General features: G+C 42.8%; 1 long non-coding RNA gene across 1 annotated transcript; it reads right to left on the reverse strand.

Annotated features, from left to right (window-relative positions):
- Nucleotides 1-530: 530 nt before the first annotated feature.
- On the reverse strand, nt 531-3,792 carry LOC120025170. The gene is made up of 3 exons (XR_005472971.1): nt 3,742-3,792; nt 2,736-2,820; nt 531-649 (listed from the first exon to the last, which is right to left on the reverse strand). It is a non-coding gene; the product is annotated as an uncharacterized LOC120025170 (long non-coding RNA).
- Nucleotides 3,793-8,905: the final 5,113 nt, after the last annotated feature.

Here is an 8,905-nt window from a genome sequence, read left to right on the forward strand (position 1 = left end):
CAGTTTCCATGCCCTAATATGAAACCAAACTAAACTTAGTGCAAGGCAATAAGATAACGGTGGCTAAATGCCAGAGGGGATGAGCTTATCTTATCTTACCGTTATCTTATTGCCTTGCACTAAGTTAAGTTTGGTTTCATATTAGGGCATGGGAAAAAATGTATAAGAAGTATGTAAGAAGTAAGTGCCAAGACTGGAAAGGACTTGCTTCATGAACCAGCTCGGCTTATATTACAATGTAATAAAGTCTAATTGAACTCCCTGGCTCCGGTATTTGAGAAATATTATTGACTGAATATTTCCACGACAATACTGTAGGTACACGTCAGCATACTCAATTGGAGTGATCACGCACACACGCACGCACACAGAGACATAGACACGAGACACACACACACACACACACACACACATCACTCCTAAAAGTGTGAGAAACTCCCATACGCTTACGCTTACGACAGCTTTATGTAGTGGCATCCCACAACGTCTGACAAAGAGAGGTAGTGAGGTCACCTGTAGTCTGACGGCCTCCTGGCTCCACCAATCCTGGAAGTCTCTCTGGAGCTTCACCTTTGACCGCTCCAGCAGCAGCTGCAGGTGCTCAATCTCCATCTTCAGTGTTTTCAGATGGCCAAAGGTGCTCTTGTAACTGACAAGAGACAGGAAACCAAGGGTATTGAATGCAACGACTGTACATCTAGTAGTCCATACTTCTGTATCTATGTGGAGGGATTGACTGTTATAAAGCATATTAAGTGAAACATTACTTTTCATGGGGTTCTACATTTTTACATTTACATTTTAGTCATTTAGCAGACGCTCTTATCCAGAGCGACTTACAGTAGAGTGCATACATTTTATTACACTTTACATACTGAGACAAGGATATCCCTACCGGCCAAACCCTCCCTAACCCGGACGATGCTATGCCAATTGTGCGTCGCCCCACGGACCTCCCGGTTGCGGCCGGCTGCGACAGAGCCTGGTTGCGAACCCAGCCCAGCCTGGGCGCGAACCCAGAGACTCTGGTGGCGCAGCTAGCACTGCGATGCAGTGCCCTAGACCACTGCGCCACCCGGGAGGACACAGATCTTCTAGATCTGAGAATCAAAGTAAAGTGGAGGCCTACAAACTCAGACGCTCCAACACTCCAATACATACCTTGGTTCATAACCTTTGATACATGTATGTGTTGGGCTCTATACTTTATGAGGAATTATGAAATACTGGCAATTACAATGGACCTCACAACATATGCACCCAATGCACATACAATGCCTTCAGAAAGTATCCACACACCTTGAATTTAAAAATGATTACATTAAACATTTTTGTCACTGGCCTAAACACAATATCCCATAATGTCAAAGTGAAATTACGTTAAAACATTTTTTTTTTACAAATTAATTTCTAAATGAAAAAATTAAAGCTGAAATGTCAATAAGTAATTAAGTGTGGGAGTAAACATTTGCTTAACAAGTCACTCACTCCGTGTTTAATAACAGTGTTTAACCAGAGTTTTTCATGGCGACCTCATCTCTGTACCCCACAAATATAAGTATCTGTAAGGTCCCTCATTCAAGCAGTGAATTTCAAAGACAGATTCAACCATAAAGGCCAGGGAGGTTTTCCAATGAATCGCAAAGAAGGGCACCTATTGGTGGATGGGTAAAAAAAGGCAGACATTGAATATCTCTTTGAGCATGGTGAAGTTATTAATTACACTTTGGATGGAGTATCAATACACCCTGTCACTACAAAGATACAACTCAGTTGCCTGAGAGGAAGGACACCGCTCAGGGATTTCACCATGAAACCAATGGTGACTTTAAAAGAGTTACAGAGTTTAATATCTGTGATAGGAGAAAACTGAGGATGGATCAACAACATTGTAGTTACTCCACAATACTAACCTAATTGACAGACTGAAAAGAAATACAAATATTCCAAAACATGCATCCTGTTTGCAACAAGGCATTAAAGTAATACTGCAAACACTTTTTGTCCTGAATACAAAGTGTTATGTTTGGGGCAAATCCAATACAACACATCACTGAGTACCACTCTCCATATTTTCAAGCACAGTGGTGGCTGCATCATGTTATGGGTTTGGCTGTAATCGTTAAGGACTGGAGAATTTTTCAGGATAAAAAATAAATATAATTAATTCACCTTTCAGCAGGACAATAACCCAAAACACAAGGCCAAATCTACACTGGAGTTGCTTACCAAGAAGACAGTGAATGTTCCTGAGTGGCCGAGTTACAGTTTTGACTTAAATCTGCTTGAAAATCCATGGCTAGACCTGAAAATGGCTGTCTAACAATGATCAACAACCAATTTGACAGAGCTTGAAGAATTTTGAAAAGAATAATGGGAAAATATTGCAAGATCCAGGTATGGAATCGCTGCCAAAGGTGATTCTAACATGTGTTGACTCAGGGGGTTCAATACTTACGTAATCAAGATATATTGTTTTACTTTCATATATTTTTTACACATTTTAGATGTTTTCTTCCACTTTGACATGAGAGTATTTTGTGTAGATTGACGACAAAATAATGACAATTTAAATCAATTTTAATCCCAATTTATAACAACAAAATGTGGAAAAAGTCAAGGGGTGTGAATACTTTCTGAAGGCACTGTATATTGCCGTGTACTGTAATGGCACGTACAAGCACATCAACCCATTTGCCTGTGTTTCTGAGATACACATAATGCAGCCTACTTACCTCTTCTTCTCCTCATCCATCTGTCTGCGGATGTTTTCTTCCACAGGGTCTACCTCCTCTACCTCTGCTGGGCTAACAGTGACACCTATGTATATGTGGGGAAATGAAATAAATTATGTTCTTCTCTGTCTCCGCACGCACGCACGCACGCACGCACGCACGCACGCACGCACGCACGCACGCACGCACGCACGCACGCACGCACGCACGCACGCACGCACGCACGCACGCACGCACGCACACACACACACACACACACGCTCTAAGACATGTTTCAAAACATGTCCAGAATAGAATCACAGGAATGTAAAGTGTGTGTGCTTGCTCGTGTCCGTAATTTCCTTAGAAGTCAACATACTGTATTCTAATTCCGTCACCGAATAATGGAGCCTGCCTGTTCCAAAGTGTTCTCTGATGCTTCGGAACAAATAACAAGACAAACCCTTGCGTCTGAACCCAAGGGAAATGTTTGTAAACTTGGATCCGGCTTTCTCTCGTCAGACCTCTCGTCAGTCGACGGGGATGAAACGTACAGTCAAAGTTCTGCCACCCAGTCGTGTTTCCAGTCCTCTGGAATTCAGATCGCAGGTCTCTACTAAATACGTTTTAAATGGGGGCTAACAATTGTGGTCATGTACGCCCATTGAGTATGCTGGTTTCGGTTCAATTGGTTCAGGCATTGTTTCAGTCACATTCAACTAAATCATTGGTCCAAGAGAATTATAATTACGTTCTGCTGGATGAAAACTTCCCACAATGTCTGTTTTTCCTCTATTCCCTTAGCACACGTCTGCTAAAAGACATCTTGGATTCACAAGTGAATAGATGGGGCTGGTGTGTTGGTTTTGAATCAAGGATATTTCATTGGCAAACTTACTTCCATTAAGGTTGAATCACCATTATGGGCAGTGTGACCAAACTATCCTCCTATCGTTTGGCTCTGGGCTAACTAATTAACTGCGGATGAGGAGAAATGCACATTCTGACCATTAGGAAGACAATGTACCGTGAGCGGCTTTCTGCATCCTATGCAACTCCAACTGCTTCTTCAGTTTATCTGAGAGAAAAAGAAAGAGGAGATAGGAAGGGAGTAGAAAGAGAGGAGGGGGATAAAGAAAGAGCGAGATGAAGAGAGACACGATAGAGAGCGAGAAAGGAGATATGTGAAAATGTTATTTTAAAAGGTCAAGGTTATTTACAATTCATCATTCCGTCATTACAAACACTTGTTATCCAGCTGGCATTCATCCCCGGCAAGTGTATGATGTAAACTAACCAACTCAACTATCTGTAGTGGGCCTTTATTCATCAACCAAGAGAACCTAAGTCTGTACGATGTTTGAGTTCAATCAATCAATCAATTTTATTTTATATAGCCCTTCGTACATCAGCTAATATCTCGAAGTGCTGTACAGAAACCCAGCCTAAAACCCCAAACAGCTAGTAATGCAGGTGTAGAAGCACGGTTGGAAAAAACCCAAGCCGTTTAAAAAGAAGTCTCGTTCTTTCAACATAACATTGGTGACAATGTCTTGTATGAGTCGTTGGCTGTGTCTGAAATCTGTCCAGCCTACTACTTACTAAATTTACATTTCACTGTGTAAGTACTAATCATACTTCATACTATTTAGAATCCACTGTTCAGTAAAAATGTATGCATTAAGCACCAAATATCAACATACTAGGCTCACCTATACTGAGAACGCATCATCTAACGCGCAAATGTGTCGTTTCCCACCATTTGTTCATTTGGCTACAGCCCGTCCTCTAATCTAATTACCAGTTGATTATCAGCTGTTGTCAAACACACGTGGTCTGAAAATATGCTTTTCTTCCTCAACAGTGTGCAGCGAATTCTAAACGAAAAGCCGAAATGAGTATGACATCCTGGCATTTAAAGCATACAACATTTTCAAAATGTCACATACTATACAATGTTATATTTTTGCATAGTCTGAGACTCTGCATGCTAATTAATCAATTGGGTAGGTATGCTGTCTCTAAAGAGAAATGGGCTTAATTATTCACACTTATTGCATGCTCTGGTCATTTAGATGGGTGCTGCCACCTGTTCCGTGTTAGTGGGAAAATAGGCATGACTGTGGGCATGATTGATACAATATATATATAGATTTTAAACTATTTAACAATCATCAGCAAAACATGACAATCAGATCATGGCAAGTTATTCCCCCCACTCCCCTTTCCCTCCACATACACAAAACAACAGGCTACATGGGAGCACATCATACAAAACCCTTCTCTCCCTAGAATTTATCTTATACAGTCTCTCTGGTGAAAAGTAGACACTATGTAAAATATTGATTTGCATCAACTTGTGCCTTGTGTTAAATGAAAGACGCTGAGCATCTAAAAAGTGGTGTCTCCATTGCTTAGCCTAAAAAAATGAGACCAAGGTCATCATACCACTTTATGCAAGCCTTCAGAGCTTCATCATTCCCCATCAGAGCTTGAAGAACAGAGTACATGTAAGAAATTAAACCTTACACCCATTTTCTCTCCAGCTAAAGTTTATCCGTGGTAGATTTTGAATCAAATAAAATGTTATTTGTCACATGCGCCGAATACCATGAAATGCTTACTTACAAGTCCTTAACCAACAACTCAGTTCAAGAAATAGAGTTAAGAAAGTAAAGTAAAAAAATCTAATAAAAAAACTAACGTGAAAATTACAGCACATTTAAAGAGGCTACAGGGGGAGTCAATGTGCGGGGTTACAGGTTAGTCGAGGTCATTTGTAAAGTGACTATGCATAGATAATAAACAGCCAGTGGCAGCAGTGTAAAAACAGAGCCGGGGTCAATGTAAATAATCTGGGTGGCTATTTGATTAATTGTTCAGTAATCTTATGGCTTAGGGGTAGAAGCTGTTATGGAGCCTTTTGGTCCTAGACTTGGCGCTCAGGTACAGCTTGCCGTGCGGTAGCAGAGAAAACAGTCTATGACTTGGATGACTGGAATTTTGGACCATTTTTGGGCCTTCCTCTGACACCGCCTAGTATATAGGTCCTGGATGTCAGGAAGCTTGGCACCAGTGATGTGTTGTGCCCTCTTCACAACTGTCTTGGCATGTTTGGACCATTGATAGTTCGTTGGTGATATGGACACCAAGGAACTTGAAACTTTCGTCCCGCTCCAATTCAGCCCCGTCAATGTTAATGGGGGCCTGTTCGGCCCACCTTTTCCTATACTCCAGGATCAGCTCGTTTGTCTTGCTCACATTGAGGGAAAGGTTGTTGTCCTGGCACCACACTGCCAGGTCACTGACCTCGTCCCTATAGGCTTTCTCATTGTTGTTGGTGACGAGGCCTACCACTCTTGTGTCATCAGCAAACTTAATGATGTTGTTGGTGTCGTGCTTGGCCACGCAGTCGTGGGTGAACAGGGAGTAGAGGAGGGGATTAACCACACACGCCTGAGGGTTCCCAGTGTTAAGGATCAGCGTGCCAGATGTGCTGTTGCCTAACCTTACCACCTGGGGGCGCCCCGTTAGGAAGTCCAGGATCCAGTTGCAGAGGGAGGTGTTTAGTCCTAGGGTCCTTAGCTTAGCGATGAGCTTTGAGGGCATTATGGTGTTGAACGCTGAGCAGTAGTCAATGAACAGCATTCTCACATATAGGTGTTCCTTTAGTCCAGGTGGGAAAGGGCAGTGTGGAGTGCGAATGAGATTGCATCATCTGCGGATCTGTTGGGGCGGTATGCAAATTGGAGTGGATCTAGGATTTCCGGCATGATGGTGTTGATTTGAGCCTTTCAAAGCACTTCATGGCAACCGACGTGAGTGCCAAAGGGCGGTAATCATTTAGGCAGGTTACCTTCGCTTCTTGGGCACAGGGACTATGGTGGTCTGTTTGAAACATGATGGTATTACAGACTCGGTCAGGAAGAGGTTGAAAATGTCAGTGAAGACACTTGGTTCGCGCATGTTTTGAGTACGCGTCCTGATAATCCGTCTGGCCCTGCGGCTTTGTGAATGTTGACCTGTTTAACAGTCTTGCTCACATCGGCTACGGAGAACGCAGATTACACAGTCGTCCGAAACAGCTGGTGCTCTCATGCATGCTTCAGTGTTGCTTGCCTCGAAGCGAGCATAAAAGGCATTTAGCTTGTCTGGTAGGCTCACGTCACTGGGCAGCTTGCGGCTGGGTTTTCCCTTTGTAGTCCGTAATATTTGTCAAACCCTGCCACATCTGACGTGAATCAGAGCTAGTGTAGTAGGATTCAATCTTAGTCCTGTATTGATGCGTTGCCTGTTTGATGGTTTGTCTGAGGGCATAGCAGGATTTCTTATAAGCGTTTGGATTAGTGTCCCGCTCCTTGAAAGAGGAAGCTCTAGCCTTTAGCTCAGTGCGGCTGTTGCCTGTAACCCATGGATTCTGGTTGGGAAATGTACGTACGGTCAATGTGGGGATGACGTCGTCGATACAAATATTGATGAAGCCAGTGACTGAGGTGGTATACTCCTCAATGCCATTGGATGAATCCCGGAACATATTCCAGTCTGTGCTAGCAAAACAGTCCTGTAGCGTAGCATCCGCGTAATCTGTCACTTCCATATTGAGCGAGTCACTGGTACTTCATGCTTTAGTTTTTTCTTGTAAGCAGGAATCAAGAGGATAGAATTATGGTCAGATTTGTCAAATGTAGGGCGAGGGAGAGCTTTGTATGCATCTCTGTGTGTGAAGTAAATGAGGTCTAGAGTTTATTTTCACTCTGGTTGCACATGTGACATGCTGGTAGAAATTAGGTAAAATGGATTTAAGTTTGCCTGCATTAAAGTCCCCGGCCACTAGGAGAACCGCTTCTGAATGAGCATTTTCTTGTTTGTTTCTGGCCTTATACAGCTCGTTGAGTGCGGTCTTAGTGCCAGCATCGGTTTAATATAGATGAGATGATACTCTTGGTAGATAGTGTGATCTACAGCTTATCATGAGGTATTCTACCTCAGGCGAGCAATACATTGAGACTTCTTTAATATTAGACATAGCGCACCAGCTGGTATTGACAAATAGACACACACCACCGCCCCTTGTCCTACCAGACGTAGCTGCTCTGTCCTGCCGATGCACGGAGAAGCCAGCCAGCTCTATATTATTTGTGTTGTCATTCAGTCATTTCTCGATGAGACATAAGATTTTACAGTTTGTCGGCTAATTCATACAAGGCACCGCGCCCTCCTCCCCCCTTTCCAACATATTTTCTTCACACTGATGATGGCGATTTGGGCCTTGTCTTGACAAAGCAGTATATCCTTCACATCGGACTCATTAAAGAAAAAACTCTTCGTCCAGTTCGAGGTGAGTAATCGCTGTTCTGATGTCCAGAAGCTCTTTTCGGTAATAGGAGATGGTGGCAGCAACGTTATGAACCAGGAAAATGTAATACCATCTCTCAGGGTTTTGGGTAAGGTGGGTTATCATAGAAAGGTGTTTGTTCATATTGTTAGGTTCTTATTTTTAGAGCAAATAACTCAACGGACACTAGAAAAGCTTAACCAAGTTTAATTCTTCCCAAAGTTGTCGACACAGCTGTATTCAGACAAACGACATTTCACACGAGCACTGATATTTAACCCTTTCCCCTAGGCGGAGTCTCCTCCTCCACAACTGAACAGCCAATGCATCTCTGTTTTGCAAGACAGAACCTTCGTGATATCTGTTCTTCCTCACTTCATCTGACCTGACCTCTACCCCAAAGTGCTCACTCCTCGCCAACCAGACTGTGTCCCCTCTACTCCCAGAGGATCCCTCCCATAGAATCCCTGATGGCTAACAATAACATATCCTGACATAATGTAAACATTATACATTACCCTCTCTCCCTCAGTGACATTGTTAGGTTCTGAGATCTCCACCCGTATCTCTCACTGTCAGATACTATCCTTCTGAGTATAACAATGTTCCAAGTTTAACCCAGAATCTAACAATATACTGTATAGATCTATGCCCTGCTGTTTTATTTAGTGTTATTTATATTGAGTGTTTTTACTTAATGCAGCTGGTGGCCACACCAGATACTGACTGTTACTTTTGATTTCCCCCCCCCCCCCCCCCCCCCCTCCTTTGTTCTTGGGACACATTATTCCATTTCTGTTAGTCACATGTCTTTGGAACTTGTTCAGTTTATGTCTCAGTTTGTTGAATCTTGTTA

This window comes from Salvelinus namaycush, chromosome 30 (genome assembly GCF_016432855.1).
Source record: "Salvelinus namaycush isolate Seneca chromosome 30, SaNama_1.0, whole genome shotgun sequence".
In the NCBI taxonomy this organism is placed as follows: Eukaryota; Metazoa; Chordata; class Actinopteri; order Salmoniformes; family Salmonidae; genus Salvelinus; species Salvelinus namaycush.